The sequence below is a fragment of the Gallus gallus genome, chromosome 2 (assembly GCF_016699485.2).
Source record: "Gallus gallus isolate bGalGal1 chromosome 2, bGalGal1.mat.broiler.GRCg7b, whole genome shotgun sequence".
Lineage (NCBI taxonomy): Eukaryota > Metazoa > Chordata > Aves > Galliformes > Phasianidae > Gallus > Gallus gallus.
The window spans coordinates 125,372,348-125,395,229 of NC_052533.1; the positions used below are offsets into that span (position 1 = coordinate 125,372,348).

Here is a 22,882-nt window from a genome sequence, read left to right on the forward strand (position 1 = left end):
CTGTTCCTTATGCCATGTCCTTTTTGAGACCAGTCAGAAATCCTCACACTGAAAGCATTACCATTTGAAAATCTAGAAATTCAGTCTCAAGAGTCTTTCAAAACTGATTTCTTAACTCTATGCAGTTCACCAATCCTTTTAATAGAATTATAGTCACACCCAAATTTCCATTTCTTTTTTTTATAATGAAATATTTCTGTTCTTTTTCAACAAAGCCCTTTGTTGAAAGGGCTCAGTGGGAAACACTCAGATTCTGTCTTTGCACTTCCAAAAGTAACTCAGTGATTTTCCCATATCCCGGAATTTCCTGAAGATGGCAAATCCCCTCAACAAATGTGATCAACTAACCCTTACTCTCTTTATCATCAGTCATGATTCTACAGCACTATACCAGTGCTTTATCCAAGGAGTTACATTTCACAAGACTGCATTAAATCCATGGGGGCGAGGGGGGGAAGCTTGAAACTTTAAAACGAAACAGCATTCAAATTCTGTCAGATGCAGATTTGGATGAGGACTCTCAGCTGTAGCTCCACTCACTCACTGGACAGATGCCAATCTATGAACCAGTGGAAAATCTCACTGCTAATTACTGTGCCTTAAATGATCAGAGCTCCATCGTCATCACTGAAATAAAGCCTGTTCAGCAAATAATGCTTAATTTTAAATTCACAAACAGAGAAGTCCATGCTTTGAGAAAGTCCTGATGGTTCTGAGCAACAGCCTTAAAGACATTCTCTATTCCAAATATTCCTCTTATCATTTCACTTGTTGCAAAATGACATTAATAAGAATCAGTGCTAGAACCAGAACACTTCATTTTTATATCTTTACATTTCAGTCAGTATGAATGATCTCTTTAGCACCCTGCTTCTGACAGAGCTTGGGTTTTCACACACGCACACCAAAACCTGTCTCGCTAGCGTTCAGCAGTAACATCCTGAATAATCTTAGGAACTCATTTATCATTATAACGTCACATCTGAAAATTGGCTACCATATCATCTGGCATGTTGAAATAATTGTATTATACTTAACCCCTCAATAACTCAGCTACCTAAATCATTTCCAAATTATATCTTCCATTCTCCTAGGCTTTCATTATACTGACAAATATCTGTGTCACTACGTGAGCTACAAGTTCCAAGGAACGAGCGGTCTGCCTTGCAACGTTATTGCCAGCTGATGCCAGCAGCAGGATGAGTGATTTGTTTGCTTTCTGAGATAGGCTTTCATTGTCCTGGATTCAACACTAACATCTTGCTAATCCCGTGTTTAAATTGATGGACACTAATGCACCCCTTTTTGGATCTTCTCACTTTAGTATCAAAGGCTTAGAAAGGCTAACAATAATTTCTCCATCTGCAGAGCTCACAAAAAATCTGAGGATTAAAATCTTTGCAATGCATAGGTTGTAAATTATGTATTTCTCTGGACATCGCTATGAGTAATTCTGCTTCACTTGGAATGCTACGATCCAAAGTCTGAAAAAGATTAAAGGATGAATTTCCTTCTTGATACATTATTTCATGTTTTGTTCTTTTTTCTTACGCTTCTATTTTGTTTATGTACTAGAAATGTTTTATTTATGGATCCTTACATAATTATCCACGACCGTGCCACAGGGTACAATCAAATGCCTCAATGCTTCAAATATATGTCTCATTTTATATTGTTTAGGATTACACGGACATTAACTGCACTGCGCTCTTTTCTTTCGATATTATGACATCAAAACAAGTACATGAGCTCAAATTCTGCAGCATAATAATCACTTCTCCACTGTAAAACATGCCGATGCGGGCCTTGCTCACAAGAGCTCTGTTTGAGATAGACTTTTCTTCCCAGAGCTTTCTTGATTTTCTTCCTTTCAGATCCATAAAGTTAAAAGGTTTGGGGAGGGCAGAAGGTAATACTGGAAACCTACATCAAAATGTTGGAGGGATCATGATATCTCACACTGGACGCTTTTTTCGTCACATTTCCAGTTACAATCAGAATAAAAGTTCTTTTTGTCTGGATAAGGATTTGAAGTGCAGTTGGAATGGCACAGGATTCTGCTAATGCACTCATGCAAATGTATAGTCGTGGCATACAATAAAACCTCTCATTAGTTCAGATATGACAGTGCTCTCCATACCAGTTTACTAGTAAAGTTACAGGATGGTGTGTGCTTGTTGTGAATACATTAAACACTTCGTTCTGATTAGATTCCATGCACATTTCACAGAGGAAAATACATCTGCTCCATCAGTGATATAAAATGGGTATTTCCTCAGGGGTGTGTAAAGTGTGTATAAATCTCCGCATCTGCCTGAGATTTGCATAGATGCTGGTACATAGGTCGCTTGTGCACTTAGTTTTCTCTGCGATTTGGGAGCAACGTTGGTTAGCTCTCAGTGGTGTAATGAGATCATAGACACTTTTTGCTTACATATGTGGAGTTGTATTCTGTTGTGCATAGGGCTCTATGTTGCATTCCTGTGCTAGTCGGGTGCTTTTATGTATTTAGAATAAAGACCTGGCTTTGAATGGTTTTACTGGCCAGCATTTATGCACCCATATTAGTTTCATCTTTCATGTTGAATTAATAAGTCACATATTTTGTTCTTCAAGTAATTGTCACAAGGCAGTTTGCTGAAAATGTTTATCCCAGCTCATGGAAAAGCACCCTTTTGTATAGCCCATTGTCTCACATTAATTCACATTTTTTCTCTCAAGGAATTCCCCCTGCAGCAATCCCCACTGTAAGCCATTAGTTGAGCACATCTGCCCACTCTAATGACCACTCTAATGCACACATACCTGACTGCCATCTAATTTAGACATCACCCATAGGACACTAATACTAATGTCTCCTGGGCCAGCTAAGTCCTGGATTATCGACTGGCTACAGTTATCACTTCATTTGGTCTTTGGAGGTGAATCAAGTGCACCTGAGATCATAAATAGGTCAAATGATTATGCGGTCTGCAGAGGAACCAAGGATTTCTGTTACCTTAATAAGAAGCAAAAATATACTTTCTAATTTGTTTTGACAGAGAATCCAATTGCTTCGCCTTTATGCAATCTCCCCTTTGTGTAGCTACAAAAATGCAGCCAATTAGGCATAACATTCTTTTTCAGTATGAGCAGCAAGCTAAATAAATTGATGCCATTTAAAATTAGAACCAGAAGAAAAAAAATAATAAAAAATTGGCAGCATCAAATATCTGATAATCAATCTCTTATTTCATAAAGAAAAGAAAAAAGGAGAAATCAGGGCTGCTATTTCTAATTAAAATAGTAAACAGAGATGTGGTAAACAATGGAGGTTATGATTGCTCTCTATAAATATGTTGGGGGAGAGGTAAACACATGGAGAAGAAAGAGCTATTTAAGCTAAAGGAAAATGCTAGCAAGAGAACAAATGGGTATAAATTGTTCCTGAATGTGTAAGAATGGATTTAGAAGGTTTTGAGCCTTTAGAAAAGCAGGTTCTAGAAAAGCATTACAGCTGGGCAAAAAAAAAAAAAAAAAAAAAAAAAAAAACAAACAAAAAAACACTACATCACCGGTGTAAACAGGAGCTTGATAAAGATATTGGATAACCTGCATTCATCTGAGAACAGAGGACTGCATGCAGCAATCCAGTATTTCACCTTCCATTCCAAAACTGTGAAAATCATGTTTGGACACGGTCACGTTCAGACCTCTTGCAGGATACACAGCCCAAGAGATGTCAGTGTCACTATACATTTCCAACCTGAAAGCAAATCCACTTTTCTCTAGCAAAACATCAAATCACCTTCTTCTCCAACCTGTCAAACTAGAGTTAACACCTTCTCTGAACTTGGTCCATGGTGGAGCAGGTGCAAACGTTCCTAGTTATACAGGAAACTGTCCAGTACAGCACCCTTTAGGATAAACAATTGTAGCAGGAAGATTTGAGAGAACGGAAAATTCTGTTTTCTTCTTCTGTGGTTACTTACATACATAATACTCTGTGTAACACATTTGTCATCCCAGAGGAAAAAAGAGACAGTAGGTGTGGAGTCACCCTCCCTGGAGGTGTTCAAGAAACATGCAGATGTGGTACTGAGGGACATGGTTTAGTGGGCAATACTGGTGGTAGATGGATGGTTGGACTGGATGATCTTAGGGATCTTTTCCAACCTTGGTGATTCTGTGATTCTATGAGCATATTAGGATGCAGCCAGGATTTCAACAGCTGCAGATTTATGAGAGAAGATGAAACATGGGCTTAAGAAACAACATATTTGCTTACAAAAAAGGGAGTGGTTCAACACACAAACAAATGCATGTGAGTTTTCATGTAAATCAGTAAATCTACAGCACAGCTGAGTGGCTGTTGATCCTTTGGAGCCCCTACATATCAAAATCCAACTGCCTTCAATGTAAGCATGGCATTTCCAAGCAGTGGTTACAAATGGATCCATTCCAAGATGCCTGCATTGTAGAGTGCAAATAGATACCGCATGACAAGCTAAAAATACTTTTGATAGGAAGGTAAAAGGATGAAAGAAAAAAAATGTACCAACTCTTCTCTCCTGACTTCTGATTCTTTCAGAGTAAGAAGCAGACACATGGTTTTCTTCCATCAAGTTGCTAAGAAAACCTGTATTGCAAAAAAATGCTATGAGGTGAACAGTTTTCTTTACAAGTGTTTTACGTCCACCTGATGTTACCAACTACTGTACTGAACAGGGAAAGGACTGTCACCTAGACATGCTTCACCCCATGAACCGTCATCAGCAATGAGCCCCTCACCTGCCTTCAAAGCGGGGTGAAAGTCAGCGCTGCTGAAGTACCCTGGTGTACTTCAAGGGGGGATGAAGCAGGAGCTGCCTGCTCCTCTGCACTTGGGGAGCTCAGTGAGATGTGTAGAGATGTGCAGGAGCTGCTCCAAATGTGCGAACCTCCTTCATTCTTATTACACACAGCAAGTGCCACAATAAATGGGAGGTGATGAGGCTTTATAAAAAAAGGAAAGAAGAAGAGGAGTAATATTGTTACAAACAGCAGCTCTATTCCCAGAGTACCACTGAAACTCGGAAACTGCTGTGCTGGGCACAACCTTGCTATTAGTACTAAAAATTAAGCAGTCTCACTAGATGTGGTTTACAGTTTTTAAACTGTCAAAGTGTTTCATACACAGTATCTCTGCTTCCCAATTCCATTTCCTCATTAACAAAGCCAGGAAAAAAATGACTGCAGTAATTAGTTCTCCTTTAGCTTCTTTTCTTTTCTTTTCTCTTCTTTTCTCTTCTTTTCTCTTCTTTTCTCTTCTTTTCTCTTCTTTTCTCTTCTTTTCTCTTCTCTTCTTTTCTTTTCTTTTCTTTTCTTTTCTTTTCTTTTCTTTTCTTTTCTTTTCTTTTCTTTTCTTTTCTTTTCTTTTCTTTTCTTTTCTTTTCTTTTCTTTTCTTTTCTTTTCTTTTCTTTTCTTTTCTTTTCTTTTCTTTTCTTTTCTTGTTTTGTTTTCTAATTACACTGCCTCCTCTTCCCCTGCCTGAATACATCAAAAATTTTCCCTAGTTTTTTGGGGCATTTAAGCAAATCCTGTATCAGGACTGCTGGCTGAACAAGCAATAAGCACGCATACAGTCTCATACACAAGAGTAGCACCCAAGTCTGAAGCCTATTCCTTGAACAGAGAAACACTGATTGAAGAGAGCACAGCGATTCACAGAATCATAGAATCCTTCAGGTTGGAAAAGACCTTCAGGAACATCAACTCCAACCATCAGCCTGATGCACGAAGTCCCACCACAAAACCCTGTCCCTTGGAGAACCATAGAGTCATTTAGGTTGGAAAAGAAATGGCTCAGCATCCTCTGAACCACTTCCAACCATTCCCAGGGCTTTGCTCTTTGCTGGTACCCAATTTCTCCCCTCACTACTGCTGCCACTACTCCTGGTCCTCATGTGAGGCTGTGGATGCTGGAGAAGAAGGGAGGTGGACATGGACACACGCAGCCCTGACCATGAACCCAGACCATGCAGGACTTCCCACCTGAGCTCTTCAGAAATGCCCCCAGCCACACTGCTGTCCGTCCCACAACTAGTGGGAGGTTTATCCAGGGCTCTCACAGGGCCATGGCAGAGGATTCTGGGGCTGTGTGCATGCACTGTGATGCAGGGTGTGGAGCACCCTGGAATCGGTATGGAAATCAGTACTGCAGTACAGGGTAGACCCACATCTCCACACACGTCTCCTGCCTTCCTGCCCAGCTGCAGCAGCAGGTGTGCAGCGGATGGCCACATGCTTGCCAGCACATTTTTTCACACGCGCACTCCAGGCTTGTTAATGCTTTTGTTAACACTGAGGTGAAATAAGGATAATGCCCCTACATCAGAGTTCTCCCTGCTCTTACTTTCCTTTCTTCTTCATCGATACAAAAATGCTTGTTCTTCAAGTGCTACTTTCTCACTCAGTATTTCACAGGGGAAGAAAGAGAGAGCAAAAAATTGTTATTATTTTACAGCTGCCTTCACAATAGGGTAAGCATGTGCAAGGTGAAAGACTGAGCAGAGACAACAGCACAGCTGCAGCTGCTGCCTTGTCTCACTTCCCCTCTTCAGTCACACACACACAAAAAAAAAAACAAATTGGCAGTGCACAGCACTTAGACCATAGAATCCCAGAACCCCAGAATGGCAGAAGCTGACAGAGTCCTCTGGGTCCATCTGGCTCACCTCTGCCCCAGCAGGGACACCCAGAGCAGGGGGCCCAGGCCCATGGTCAGGCAGCTTCTGAAGTCTCCAAGGAGGAGACCCCACAGCCTCTGGGCAACATGTACCAGTGCTGTGGCACGGCACAGCACAGCAGTGCTGCCTGGTGCTCAGAGTGAGCCCTTGTGTTCCAATTTGTGCCCACAGCCTCTTGTCCCAGCGCTGGGCAATGCTGAAAAGAGCTATGTCTTCTTTGCACCTTCCCAAGGTCATTTCATTCCACCAACAACTTGAGACGTTTTCTATACTGCACTGACACCAATGGTACCGGTGTCTCTAGCTAACACACACACACATCATGTACAACTGCAAAGCCCCATCCCTCACTAACAGAATAGATCTACAGCATTAAAAATAAGCATCTGCAAGAATTTTCAGGTAGGCCCAAAAACTGAAAAAAAACCGAGGTGATGCCTGCAGAGAAAGGTCTTTGGTGCAATTTAATCATTAGTTTGCTTTTGAGAGGGACAACGGTCAGCACTAATTAGGTAAATTATCCTAATGGGAATGATATCGGTACACTCAAAACTGGATTTCACACAAATTCCTTTCTCAGAGGCCAGCCATCCATTGGACAGTTTTATGGCTCTTTGATTGAGCCACATTTCTTCTGGTAACTAAATAAGGAATGGTTCCACATCACATTATTAATTCTCCAGTCTCCTATTAATTTCTCTACTTTACTGTCCTGCAAGCACTCAGTCTCTCAACTCAATAAATCAATGCCTGGAGAGCAGACAAATTGCTGCTGGTTGTGCCGCATCCACAGGACTGGGAGACGATGTCAGAAGTGCTCTCTGGTATCTTTGTATGTAAGCGCATCGTTCTCCACATCAGTGTGCACAAGGGTGTACCCAAAAGCATCTCGACTCCTGAGCAGGGGCAAGGCAAGGATTCTGTTCCCTCTCAAATCTTCAGTAGGAAAGTGCAGACAACGTGATTTCAGCCCTTGCCTCTGGTCATGCTGCCTTTCCCTGCCCTTGCTCCTTCCCATTAGGGAGAGGAAAAGGGGGACAAGAGGAGAGGACACATAGGAGGACTTCAGGGAACAACAAGAAAGTGCTCCAAGCATGCCTGGGGCTTATACTGAGCCCTTCGACCCACCCCATGCCGGGGCAGTTGCTGGTCATTCACTTCCACTTACAGTCAACGTGTATGTTTTCTGCTGCCCTGCCTTGGGGAATGGCTGGCCCAGTCTTCAGTCTCTGGGCAAAAGACATGACAAAAAGGATTAAGTTTCAATAGAAAATCATCTTGAGATCACTGTGAAACTTACCAAAGTTTTTGGAGGAACAGTCAGGCAATTGGAAGGAATGATCTCTCAGCATGGAATCTCTCATAGAACATCACTGTTTTTGGAAATGGTTTTCTGGGAAAGTTTCAGATCTGAGATTAAAAAGAAAAAAAAGCAGAATTTTCAATAAAAATACATATTTTATTTTCTACTCTGTTTATACACAAGCTTTATTTAAATACATTCTCAAAATAATACCGTTGCTTTGAAACAGTAGGTTCATCTCATTTTAACAGAATTATTTTAACAGCATTATTTTAACAAAATGATTTAAAGAAAAAATATAATACAGGTAATGATGCAATCTTTTAATATTATTAAATAGTTCAATCAGCAAGGAAAACTCAGTCTAAGATCCTAATATTATTAGACACATAAATCTGCACCTGTCATGCGCTAAGCTCCAAGCTCTATATGCAGAGTTCTGCATGATGAGGGTTTTCTAGGATCTGAAAACGAAGCCATATTTCTTTTCCAATTTTGCTATCAAGAGGAAGGGAAGTGATTTTTAAAATGGGCTAGATTTTGTTCTTCAGTGCAGTGGTGAAAATCAAGATTAATCTGAAGCAAGTTTCATCTTCCATTACAGAGCAGCTGAGAGCACAATCTACACAGCCCTGCAAGTTACATTTTCCATCTCTGAAGACTTTTCTATCATGTTTGTACTTGTCTTGTTTTGCACATGTATTGTTCTAAGTTAACAAATGAAATCTGAATAACACAATCCTTGCGGTCTCTGTGCCTATTCATATTGAAACATGATCACTGATGGTGATGTTAGAGACATGTTTGACCAAGGATTGAGGAGCGGAAAGATAATTTTGTTTCTCCCCACAGAACTAACAAAAACATTTAAGAACAAAAGCATACAGCTCAGAACTAAAAACTCGGCTTTGTCCCCTGGTGTGAGAACTATAATGTTCTCTGGTGGTGATTAATGGCAGGCTGGAACTTGTAATGACGACAAGAAGTTAATGAACACTAAGAGAATAAGCTTATGAGATAGCAAAGTAATTCTTTTGGTGCATTTCTCAACCTGCACACTCCACACCTAATAAGCAGCTATTCTAAAGTGAGAATGTTTCATAAGAATTTGCTTTTCTAATCAGAAGGACAATTGCTGTCTTCACATTATCTAGCACTCCAAATTTGTTCACCATCATTAAACTTTCAGCATGAAATTTAAGCTTCTGTCCCATCATACAGACACCTGAACCTATCCATGTTCTCCACCTCACCTGTACCTGCTTTTCTCAATAATCCAGTCCAACCAGCAGCCTGTGGCTCAGGTCCAGTTCCCCTAGACAAGACAGGGAGTGTGATACTGAGAGCTGGAGTGTAGAACTATTGCGTACAGTCATTTGCTCTTCTGTCTCCACGTTTCCTTCCGGGTCACAGAATGTTTGGGAACCAAAAGGCTTCCACTGTGTCTAGACTGTCTGAAAACATGGTAACAGATAACGAGGGAGATCTGTGTACAAAAACAGATCAATCATCTTCTGATTCTCTTAGTGATTTTGATAGTAACACCTTGTCATGTACTTTATTTATTAATAGCAAATAAATAAATATAAACGATGTTCCTTCACAACAAAACCCCCTTTTCAGCTGTATTCAAGCAGGCTGTTGCAGTCGCATTCAACTTTAGATGGGTGAGTCATTACCTCAGATCCTTTTCTGTAGGCTGGAATTAAGAATAGTAAAATGGTAGCTCAAAGAAGAGACCAAATTCTGGTTTTAAAATTCTGAAATAAACCAAGACTAGAATGTGCCCTGTGCTTTTTATTTTGTTATTTTCATAACTCTAGTGCAACTTTGTTCAACCATGTTGATGTAGAACCTTTCCTTCCCTTTGTTTTGCCTTTCCTCCTAACCCACTGACCTGCTAATTCCATCTTCTAGCTGTCATCTTAACAAAACACATCTCTGTCATTCCAAACATATTTTCTAATCCAAACATATGCTTCTAGTTTCAGTGATCTTATTCACAAGAGTCTGGCATTTGTATAAAACTCTGGTTGTAAAATATTTTTCCTCTCTGCTTTCCTTTTCATGACAGGTAGCACTTGGAAAATCTGGACACTCCTAACAAATTTTGATAGCCAAATACCCCTCCTACAACAGTGCTTAAATATTGATCTGTTTAAGGTCTTACATCCATCCTCTCAATCCATTCTGCACTTGAGCAAAGTCAGCATTGCTTCCCAACAATTACACCATAATGAATCCCATTTCCTAAATCAAAACCCTGTCTTTTTGTAACTTTTGGAAGTCTCTGAAGCCCTTCTAAAAGCCAGAATGACACTTCATTTGCTTTACATTGCAGTTAAAGTACAGGAGCCACATTTTGAATCATTCATGCTCCTACCCCTGTTATTTTTTATTCTATTTAATTTCTGCTTCCTTTTCTGCTCTCTGAGGCAAATTGTACAACAACACTCAGATTATGTCATCCGTCAAATAGATGACAGTCACATCAGTCTGACTTTAATGCTAAAATGGTTCACTGTAAAATAGTAGCCAATTGCTTGCCCCATCACTTCTCTTTTATATGAAACCAGATCAGGACACATTGCATGCATCAGAGCTACTGATCTAAACTCTGTACCACCTGTAACAGCTAACGACAAAAAATCACTGGAGTCACTTTTTTGGTGTTTACACTCAGGCAACAAGAAACGGGTAAATTCTGCATTTGTTCCCCTTAGTGAAAGACAAGATCTATTACTTATTCTGACCTGTGCTGAAATCTCCCAAATCTTGACTTGGTGACATGAGAGTTTTTGGCAAAATAGTTCTAATTATCTTCATTCTTTTGACCCTGTCACTGACACCTTGCTCACTAATAGTCTCTCCTGCAACACTGTGCCACTCACTGTCTGTTCTCTTTAGCAGAACAGTGTCTTTCTTTAGCAGGATGATTTTCAGCCCATTAGCATCATCGTTCTACGTCACTGAGCAAATCAAATCAAGCTGCCTGTGAATTTTAATTCTTCAACAGTACTTCCAGAAAAAAATATATCACAGCACCCTTCATAACTTTAAATATTTCTCCATACGTGCAGTATCTGAAAGCACGAGTCCCTTGGAAGTTACACTGAACTGCTGTTTGCACTGCACGGATGCCTAGATCATTCAACACTTAGTTTCCAATCAAACTATATTTTTTCATTCCTGGCTTATTCATTTTCTTTCTCAGCCCTGTGATGCTTCACTTCTGGTCCTCTGTAGATGATGTATTTTTCATAACTCTTGCAGATATAACCCTTGTGCAGTTGCTAAGCTTGTTTCTCACAAACACCCTAACCTGCACTTGCTACTTGTTGGTGTTCACAACAAAACTTTGTCACTCAAAATTTGGTTTCAAGTCACTGCCTTTAGAATTACAATCAAAAAACTGTAATATCTGTCTTCTTCCTCACTGAAAGGCTGCAAACTCAAAAATGCATTGAATTCTTTAATACTTAATAGCACACACATTTTTTACAGGTTCCCTTCTGCAGAAAAATTCTACAGAGTGGCACAATTTATTAACTTCTGTTTACTGATTCAGCAGTAGCAGTAAGGGTACAGATTCCTATTTGCTACATTGAAATGAATTAATAGATTTACTCTCAGTTACATCACTGGCACAAATTACAAAACCTGACCTAAAGTATGCAGCATCTCAGGAGAATCCATAACACAAAAAAATACAAAGACAAGCTGGCTTTCATCCAACAGGGAAGTTAAGTGCCAAAAGAACAGGCAATATTACCAGCACTAACATCTTTATAGCTTTTTATCTTCTCAGCTGTGCCTGGGATCTGCTGGGTACAGCTCAGGAAAAGCTGATGCAAAGAAATCAGGTTTGACCCCCAATTCAGGATCTGTTCATAGCCCACGCTTAGTTCCAGCTCTCCTAAAAGACTCTTAGGGCCACTCAGATTTTACATTTTCTGAGCCTAAGACCTAATCAAGGGAAACTCAGCTATAGTAGATCTCCCCTTCACAGAGCCCCCATTACCCCCTCTGTGGAAGAGGAAGGAGGTTGAACTGAAATCAGATAGGCTGATCGCACACTTCAAAGATTAACTCTTCCACAGGTGAGGGCCAGACCTTCTGTGCTGCTGGCACAAAGACGGCCGGACCTTGCTGTAGGGGCCTAGAGAATCATAGACTATCCTGAGTTGGAAGGGACCCACAAGGATCACTGAATGTAAATTCTGGCTTCACAAAGGTCTACCCAATACTCAAACCATATTTCTGAGTATTGTCCAGATGCTCCTTGAACTCTGACAGCTCAGGGCCGTGCCCACTGCCCTGGGCAGCCCCTTCCATGCCCACCGCCCTCTGGTGCACAACCTGTCCCTAACCCCCACCCGCCCCTCCCCTGACGCAGCTCCATGCCGTTCCCTCGGGCCCTGTCGCTGTCACACAGAGCAGAGCTCAGCGCTGCCCCTCCGCTCCCTGTGAGGAGCTGCAGCCGCCATCAGGCCTCCCCTCAGCTCCTCTGCTCTGGGCTGCACAAACACAGGGACCTCACTCACTCCTCACGCATTTTGCCCTCTAGACTCTTCATCATCTTCATAGCTCTCCTTTCAATGCTCTCTAATACTATAGGAACTGTTGACAATTCTGTAACAATACAAATGATGAAATATTAAAATAATATGAAGTTTGAACTGGGATGATCTCTGAATTCAAAATTCCCAATTATGTCATTAGATAACTTATGACCATTCAACACAACCTACTATCACCTACTGCACACCTAAGATGAAACCGGCTTTCATCTGAACAGCAAAACCATGCAATTCAAATAGAAAAACCCCATCCTGTTAGAGAGACACAGCCTCCTTCTACAGTGTAGGTAAAAGGCAGAGAAGTGTTCCCCAAGGTTGTCCACAAATATTCTTTTCATTCATGGACATCATGGCGATAAGGCTTCAGAAACCAACCCAGTCTGTTTGCTAGCCAGTCCCTTATTTCTCCTGGACATCCCAGCAGGTGCCATAAATAGACAGCTTTGTTTGGCAGAAAGCTCTGCAGGAAATGACATAAGATGATCTCATATTTCATGGCTCTGTGACAATAAAAACTTTCAGTCATACAGAATCTGGATTTGAGCAGATATGTAAAATTCCCCTACTCCCTAATTCTGCAAGGCACCTATTCTCAAAGCAAATTTTAACATGGTGTCACCACCTGAATTCATTTTAACTCCTGATGTGTTTAGTGGAAACAAATAAGTTCTTCAGGAGGGTGATTTACGGCAGGAATGGTGCTCAAGAAATACCTGCTGTATGAAAAACCTAAGGAGAATTTGCAGAGGAAGGCTGGAATTGTGGCTGCAAAGCCAGAATATTTTGCTCCAGTGTCAGCACAGAGATCAGTAGGTCTGGATAAGCACAGAGGAATGCTAGCATCCAGAATCCCTTGAGATCATTCTGTAGTGCTGCTGGAAGCCAGGCTTGGTCGGTCTTCTCACCTGTGATTTCTGAGAAATAACATTTGATCTGTTTGTTTACAAAAAGAAGCACTCAGGCTTTGAAAGCTGTATTCCACTTTTAAGTCATAACTACTTCATAAAAGCTCTAACAACAGATAGACAACTGTCCCCTTGTGTCTTGGTGCCCTACACGGTTACACAGTGATGTCAGTAGTGAAATTTTGCATTCATTAAAGTCAGTAAATTGCCCCTGTAGTGCAGACAGCCTCACACTTGCTGAGCTTAGAAACAATCTTTCTGATTGTGGAAAAATCCAAAGTCTAGGGCTCAGGACAGACACAGAAGTCACGTATTCATTACTGTTGCACATGATTCAGTACAATGACAGTAGAATGTATCTCTGCAAATATCCTTCCAGAGAAATAATAGCAAATTCATACAGGCGCTTCCAAATCTTTTCATGCTCAAGTGGTATAAATTTGAGGTAATTCCATTGGAATTCACAGAGCTCTAGGGCTATAAAATCTGTATCAGTGATCAGAGACTCCAATTTATTCATTTTTTGGCTTATCTACCATGTTTTCTTTACATATCTGACTAGACTTCTAGGTGTAATTTAATCAAGAGAATAAGCATTATTTGAATTTGTAGAATAAATGATAGCATGTCCTGGGAAATACTTCTGGCAGGTGCACTTCTATCTAAAACAGATTTAGCTGGGGCATCGTTGATACGATTGTTGGCACCTGGCTCTTTATTACATAACAGTCTAGTAAGAGTTATGGCAAAAGAGAGAATCACTTTTGGAGCAGATACATGCATGAGACTCTGGGTGTGTGTAAACCCAGCCTATCCAGCTGCATCTGAGGCATTAAATAGTTATATATACCCACTGGAAATGTACCACACTTCTGGCAGAAGTACAAGAATCTCTGAACTTATATAATCCTCAGAAGACTTGTTAATAACCAAAGAGTAAAAAAAAAAAAAAATAGGTTAGCAAATCAGTCATTTCTTTTTCTTATATAACAAGGCCTTTTTAAAGCAATAAACCTGAACTTTCAGTATGAAAGCCCTAAATTACCTTTCAAAGAAGAAACTTGCAGAAAACCCATGCTCAAAAACACATGGAAGAAATTGGTCTAAAAGAATGGAAAATTAACAGGCTAAAGGAAAGAGAAAAATGCACAGCAATGGGTATAATGTCCACATATTCAAGATCGAACAAAATACCAAGAGTAAATCAGAGACTGTCAAACCAATAGCAGAGAAAAAAAAAACAATTAAATAGAAGGAATTGCAATAATGACTTTTTGTACTTATTAAGTTAATGCTTCATTACTATAAACTGCCCATTCCCAACACATCAATTGAAATGAATGTATTCTCTGCTGCAAACTCATGCCACTTTCAATCTCTTGTTTATTTTCACAAAAGTTTGCAGAGATAACACATTATAGGTTTTGAGGTGACATGCTGTTTTGCCTGTATTTTTCCACAGACCCAAATGTTTATAAGAGCAGGATCAGCACTTGTTGCTAAATCTGGATAGTGGGCACTTCACACCCAAGACAGAGACATAAATTTCATAAGATAGATTCACAACTGTACAAAGCCAAGCACTGCTTTGTAGCACAGTCTTACCCGTCTCTTACTCAAACACCCTGCAAGTCTTGGTGGGCTGGCAATGGCCACCTGCATGGACTCAGGCGGATTCTTTTCCTTTAAGTTGAAAGCATTCGCTGCTTTTTTTCTGGTTGCCTTTTAACTTTAATTCCATTTCTTTCTTGGAGGCTTATTTCAGCAGTTGCTTTCCCTCTCTCAGATGTTACATTACTTTATATATTCAAGGACATTTTCCCCAGATCTCCCCTGTGTCAGTATCTACTCTTGATTCTGCAAGAGAAAAATGTTCAAGAAAAAAAGTTTTTTGTGATAACTATAGCCCACGTAAGGTACCATCTGCTTGGCCCACAGACCCTCTTGTAATAAATGAAACCATTATCCACAGCAAGGACTACTGCAGCAGGTATCTGTGCTATTTAAGGCTTAATAGATGATGGTTAGTGAAGTCTACGCTTCACTGCGGCCGAGACAAAGACCTCATCTTTGACTAAGGCAAGAGGCAGCTCTCCACTCTTGGGCCATGCAACTGGCTGTCCTTTTGGCACACTGCTTGCCTCAGACATTAACAAACCGTTTTTACATCAGTAGGCACAAATAATTAGTATATCATTAGCATTATTAACACTGTTAACACTGTTAGTAAAACTGCAGCAAGATGCTACAATGATATATTTAAGATTCCAGCAGCTGTATGGGACCACCCAAAGAAAACTGCACTAGTAGTATTCTTCCTTCTTTTGATTCATGGTACTATCTGCCACTGTGATATACAATTATCAAGACTAAAAAGCAGCATCTGGCTGCTTTCATAGCATTTCTAATAGTCACTGAAATTTTGAACTTTCTAGTATCTCTTCTACATGAGACAACTTCATATCAGCTGCATTTGGGGTTATATTTTGATACAAGGTACGGTTTTTAATGAGTAAACTAGAAAACGCAGGTGGTTTATAGAAAAAAGTCATCCACTAACAACTACATTGGAGTCAGTAAACACAGTTTAATTAGAAATGTCATTAATTAGATCATATTTACACATTGTTCTGAAACACACATATCGTTTTCATACATAAGTTAAAGCTGTTTTCTTATTCCTCTGCAGATTGATCTAAAATGATACACCAGGCAATCACTTAGCTCAGAATGGTCCTGGGTAAGGGTGAATAGTTTCCATCAAGTCTGTATTTGCCTTTCTTTACCCATAGCCGAATCCAACACAGTCCTTCAGATCTCAGTATATGGAGGATTCAGTTGTCTCCTTCCCAGTGCTTCTGCTGCAATTGCTATATGCAACCAGAAAGAAGGGAACATATTTTCTCTTTTAATTTCTAATATTTTCAGTAGCACTTCATCTTTTCATTTGTCTATTTCCAGGCAGGCAACACAGCTCCTATCAACCTCAGTTCTAGTATTACAGAGCTTGGCTATTGTTCAGGATCCAGAGGTTTTGTCCAACACTGTATCCTCCAGTTAATTAGCAATGGCTTCAACATTCATGTTACTGACTTGTATGAATTTCCCAGTTTCTGTTCCTCTCAATGCCTTGTACAGGAAGTCAGGATCAGCCAGACTTCATAGATGAAGCAGCTGTGAAGCTCAGTAAAATGTTATTTATCTAGGGTAGACAAAAAATGTAGAGTGAGCATTGGCCATTGGATAAGTCTGCTTTAGAATTTAATTCCATATTTCCTTCATTTTTTAATATAGGCTTCACATCTAGGACAATACATGCTGCTCTTTTATTATTTGTCCTTACTGAAATATGTACTGATCGCTGACTACTTTGTCAGAGTGTATTTTTAACAAGGATCTATTACCTTTCCCTCTAAACTTCTCACAAGTATGTAATTTTAGTCAGGTGCATCCTATACTCAGTTCTATACACCTACCATCAACCACAGGAAACTCTGAAACCACAAATTCAAAAGTGTTTCCTTGTACTGAAACAGCGGCAGAGATGCTGTGAGGTTTATCTTTTTCTGTTGCAATCAGACTCTGTTCTGTTTTCTCTGCAAAATAAAAGTTGAATCCTCAGCTTCATTAATAATCTTTCCATGAATTTAAATTTGAAAAATAGAACTTTTTTTTCAAGGTCTTTTTTCTCCCTTTTCACTTCAGCATAGTAGGGCTGGCCTCCTTGGTATTTCTAAGAGGTCCCAGCCTGTGAGGTCTCAGAATGTTTCTTTTGTTTTCCTTCGTTTCCCTTGGCTCTCTTTTACTCAGCTTTCAATATTTCATTCTACCAGGTGCAACAAGCATGCTACTTTATCCATCTTTTGAACATTTGCTTCTAACGCACGCCTGGCTACCTGGTGGTGTGTAGCTGACACTGTCTTTAACATACCTCGAATCCATCTGTCCGTTGGACCATATGGTTTGAATTTATTTGGCAGCCACCCTCCTAATCATGAATGGAGCATCCTCAAGTCTCTCCTATCTCATGAGATGCAGCAGTTCATCACTGCAGCACTGGGAATACTGGGGAATTTTCATCTCTGGCTTTCCCTTGCTGCTTTACCTCGCAGAGCCATCTTCAGCATTCAGTAGCCCTCCCTGGGGATGTCCAGGAATGTGGAGCCTGTGGGTAAACCCTGATGCCAGATGTGATCATTTATAATTTCTCCTATGACACACAAGCCTGAGTCATAGCCAGTTTCCTTCAGAGAAACATCTGTTCTGTCAATGCCCTAGCAGCTGTGCTGGCTTTCTCACTTGAAGTTGGAAGTAATTCTGGCAATTGGTGATACTGACATAAGATGATCCTTGTTTCCTTACACAGTTCAGGATAGGAAGGATCTATTTCACAACCTTTTTGATAGTCCAGAAATCATCTACTCAGTTTATTACTTTTGTATCTGGACTGCTGGTATATAAATCATACACTTCCTAACGTGCATCTCTACATCTTTTTATCCTAGACCATCACACTCCACTCTGCAATCTTGTCCGTTTTTTTTAATTCCTAAATTTCCCCAAGGGTGAGTTCATGCTGTCAACCTGATCTGTGTGTGTCCAGGCACCATCCACATTTTACACAGGTCTATAGACGTATGGCACCTTACTATTTCCCATCTCAGGCTTTCTTCTTCTTCCACTAAATCAGAGTTAGGTCTTGTGTTTGCACTTTTCTTGCCTAAACTCTCTGTTCTCCTTCTTTCAGATGATACATCTGGTCATTTCTTAAGGGCTTCTTGACCTTGCGTGCCGAAGCTGAAGGAGGTGTACTGTCTGTTAACTTCATGACATTTTCCTTCCAGACAAAGCTCTGGTCCTGCACCATACAGTCTGAAACCAGTCCCTCACAGTGGCTGATCCTGTGGTATGTCCTGAAATGCTGCCATCTGTTATCCTGAGCACACAGTGACAGCAACTTTCCCATGGTCATTTTGCTAGTAATTGTGCTCACCATCACGTATCTCATGTGAGTTGCTCCCTCTTCATAGAAATTTGACCCACCTACAAGCCAACCAATGCACTCTCTGTTTTTCTGTCCCACCACTTTAATGTTGCCATCCAAAAAGAATTTCTGTAGTTTTGGTTTGGGGAGGAAGTACTCATAGTCTGCCATTGCTTTTCTTCATCCATTGTCAAATGGATGCAACTCTACAACTACCTGAAAGGAGGTTGTGGTGAGGTGGTTCTGCCTCTTCTCCCATGTAATTAGCAATAGGACTAGAGGGGGTGATTCAGGGGAGATGGTGGAGTCACTGTCCCTGGAGGTGTTCAAGAAACTTTTAGATGTTTTACTGAGGGACATGGTTTCATGGGAAATGGTGATAGGTGGATGGTTAGACAGGAGGATCATGGAGTTTTTTTCCAACCTTGGTGATTCTATGATTCTATGAAATCCAAGACTACTGAGACAGATCCTGACCTCTCCTTGCATCCCTTTGTTCAGCAGAGTCAGTGACCACTTGGTTAGCCTAGGGTTTGATACATGATCTTATTAGTCTTTCCTGATAACAGATACATTACCAGGTATGCCTCAGGCTCCTGGCATGCCATAAGTGACAGGAGTGTTATACATTTGAAGCATGAATTACTAACTTTCAGTTATTTCCAACCTCTTTTATAATAACGTAAGAGGAGATAACTGTTTTTATTTCAAAACAAAGTTGTCTTAGCACTTGCACCTTTCTTACATTTAGAGAAGGAAATGGTGATCCTTCAAACCTCTAGTTATGAAAGGTTATCTCTCTCAATTCACTCAACCTTCAAGCTCACCTAGAAATGCCAGATCTGTTGCTGAAGTGACAAATGTGAGTAGCGGGCACTCAACAGCTGAGATAAAAGGTCTAACAGACTCTAACAGACAAGCAGTACGGGAAAATCCACCAAGCACTGATATGTAGTCTGTCAATAAAATCTCAGCAATCTGCTGGCCAGATGTGCTGTGAGTCTTGAGGATCTGGAGATGCTCTGCTGCAGAGATAATGTAGATTCAGCTCCTTTAAGTTCAAAGCATTCACAAGTTCAAAGCATTTACAGGTTCTCTGTTCTGGTCACCTTTTATAATTTTTTTCCAGTTCTTTGTTTACAGCTGTTAATACCTCCTCTTACCTCAGCAGTCACTTTTCCTCTCTCAGCTGTTGCATTCCTTTCTTTATCTTTCCAAGGAGGCTTTCTTGGCTTTCCTTATCTCCTGTTTTTTTTATGGAGTCTTAGATAACACAATGTCAGCAGCTACCCTTCATTAGGAGAGGGGGAGGAAGGTTCAACCATAAATTACTTATGCTAGCTGTTGCTTATGCTGGCTACAGGCTACTTGGCTTATAGCCTACTGACTTAAAGTAAATCATAAAATAATTTAAATTTAGTTTTTAATTGTTTGTCTAGCTGCATTAATTCATCACTAATAATTCTTCACAAGTACTTAAATAGATATCAGTTGCTTTCAAAATCCAAGCAAAATAGGACCTGGAGTTGTATTTATCTGTTGTTTCTTTTGATTTGGGTTTTCTGGGTGTTGCTTGTTGTTTTTTTTTCTCATTTGATTGAAAGGATCCCTACTCTACAGGTGAAGGATTTTGTTTTACATACTCATTGTTCATGCTCCATCATATCACATCATCTGGCTGTTTTATATCTATTTGTAGCCAGGATTCCATTCAAATAATCTAAGTTTTGCTGACTTCCTTAGGATCGTTACTTAGGATTCTCTTACTTTGAGTGTTAGTTTTAATCAGTGGTAGTTTTAGGGACATACATTAGGGTTGGATGATCTAATCAGCACCCTCATACTTTGCTCAGAATTCATGGGTGTTCTCTCATACAGTTTTGGAATTCTGTTACTTCTTTTGAAAAATTCTTCCCAGACACTTTTCCATCTTTACTTGACATGAGTAAGATCTGTGTAGTGAACTTCCTGACATCTGAAAGGAGGAGCTAAACAAAAAAATTATTTCAGGTTTTTGGCAGGCTGTTTATCTGTTTGCTCAATTTTTTGATAGCTGGTAAAATGGCTACCACTTCTTTAATTCATTTGCTGCTCCTAATCATAGACTCAACAAGGTTAGAAAAGACCTCCAAAATCTTTGAATCCTGCCATCCACTTGCCAACGATACTTCCCCGCTAAACCATGTCCCTTAGTATAACATCTTAGCATCAGTACTAAACCACGTGCCTTAGTACAACATCTAATATACTTAAAGGTTTCTTGTTGTGTGTGCTAATATCTCTGAATAGTGATTCACCATATTCCATTTAATTAGGAAAAAATGTGAGACTGTAATTAGCATGTACTCTGAACAACACAAAGAAGCTATTCAAATATGTAAACACATGTTCAAAACCATGAAGAACAAGAACATGACTGGGAACAGCCGGTGTGAATTTACCACAGGCAATTTCTGCCTGACTAACGTGATAGCTTTGCATGATGAAAAGGTTTGTACAGTGGACAAGGAAAAAAGCAGCAGGATGTTCTTTTATGTTGACTTTAGCAAGGCCTTTGCCATGGTCTTCTGTGGTATCCATATGGCCAAACTCGTGAAATATGGATTAGATGAGTGGATGATAAGGAGAATGGAAAATTGTCTGGACTGATAGCCTTAAGGAGCTATGTTCACAAAGTCCAGCCAGAATCTGGTTACTAGAGGCATCTCACAGGGATTGATGCTATGGCCAGTACTGTTTGATGCATTTATTAAAGACCTAGAAGAATCTCTCAGTAAATTCACAGAAGATATCAGAGTAGCTGGTAGGTTGAAGGTATACCTGCTATGCAGACACACTTCAACAGATTTAAATAAAGGGATGGCAGGAATCTCATGAAATTCAAAGCAGCCAAATTCCCAGCAGAGATGTAATAATCCCATGCAGCACTATAAGCTGAGAACCATCTGCTTAAAAAAAAACAACAGTACAGTTTTCCCAAAAAGGACCTAGGTGTCCTGGCAAGTAGATGGTTGAACACCATCATCAGTAGGCCCTTGCAGCAAAGAAGGCCAACACATAGTTAGTCCATTCTAGCAGGAGTAGCCAGCAGGTTGAGGAAAGTGGTTCTTCTGCTGCCTGGCACTAGTGAGATCACATTTGGAGGGCTGTGTCTAGTAGAAGATCCCCAGTACAAGAAATACAGACATTCTGCAGCAAGGCCAAAGAAGAGCCAACAAGATGGTCAGAGCAGAAGACATAATGAGGACAAGCTGAGGAAGCTGGCTTTGTTTTACTTGGAGAAAAGGATCAGGGAAACCTTACTGCTGTCTTCAGCTAGCTGATGGCAGCATACAGAGAAAAAAAGAACTTTACGCTCTATCTGTATTCTCTCCCATTACCAGTGATTGGTAGGAGGACACTAGTGGCGAAGTGACAGAATTCTCCTTCACACACTTTAGTTCTTTCTTCTCAGGCACTCCAGCATGGTTCTTGAGTTAGCCTGAATTTCCACTCTGGTAAGCGAGAACTACACAAACTCCTGTGTTGCACTCATTCTATCACTTTTTATTATCACTTTTGAGAGAAGACAGTGATGCTGTCATCAGTAGCCCCTATTATTTACACAAATTCGGGTTTTTGTTTACTATTTGTTTTATTATTTTGTTTATTTTTGCTCATCTCCAGAATAAATTTTATGAATACAAATCCTGTTAAATCATCTATGCTTTTGAAGGGAAAACAACAGATCTCTCATTTATACTCGTACACTGTCCATCAACAATATAAAAAACAGTCATAACAAAGCTCTCCTCTTCCTCAACAGTCTATTTAAAGTTGGCATTAAAATTAGAAATTCAATCACCCCCTTGAGATAAAGAAGGGACAAAAGTTGTCCAAGTATATGAGTACTTTTCTCAGCAATCCACCTAAAGATCCCCTACTGATCTATATGATAATGGAAAAACCTTCTGTGAGAATTCTTTGATGTCTTTTGAGGACAGAGCCTTTCTTTTGGTGAGGTCCTGTAGAGTTTCACTCCTCTGTAACGATTTCTATTTTTTACCCAAAATATAAGAACACAGTGACTGTAAGATTTCTATTCACTTATTAAATATGGTAGAACTTGATCCTTAGATTCAAAAATTAGTTAGAGCATTAAGGCACTTATATGCCTTATACACATATACTTATATGCCTTCACAAACACAATACGCACATGTATGCATGTTACCACATCTCATTTCCTTAAGCAAGCAAGATAAAAATACCTTTGCAGAAATACACAAATGAAGTCCAGTGAGTAATACTCAATCTTAGCACTTTCATTGAAGAAGATGATTTTTAACAAAACAATAATTTAAAATCAATTGTTAATATTTCATATGAGAAGACTACTCACCACCTACTGCACACAACTATA

At 40.0% G+C, this 22,882-nt stretch overlaps 1 long non-coding RNA gene across 1 annotated transcript in view; it reads right to left on the reverse strand.

Moving 5' to 3' along the window:
• The window catches only part of LOC124417702, an 89,898-nt gene that overhangs the window by 42,898 nt on the left and 24,118 nt on the right, over window positions 1-22,882 (reverse strand). The window contains exon 2 of the long non-coding RNA XR_006938537.1: window positions 8,009-8,118. This is a non-coding gene — a long non-coding RNA (uncharacterized LOC124417702). The remainder of the gene's footprint in view (window positions 1-8,008; window positions 8,119-22,882) is intronic.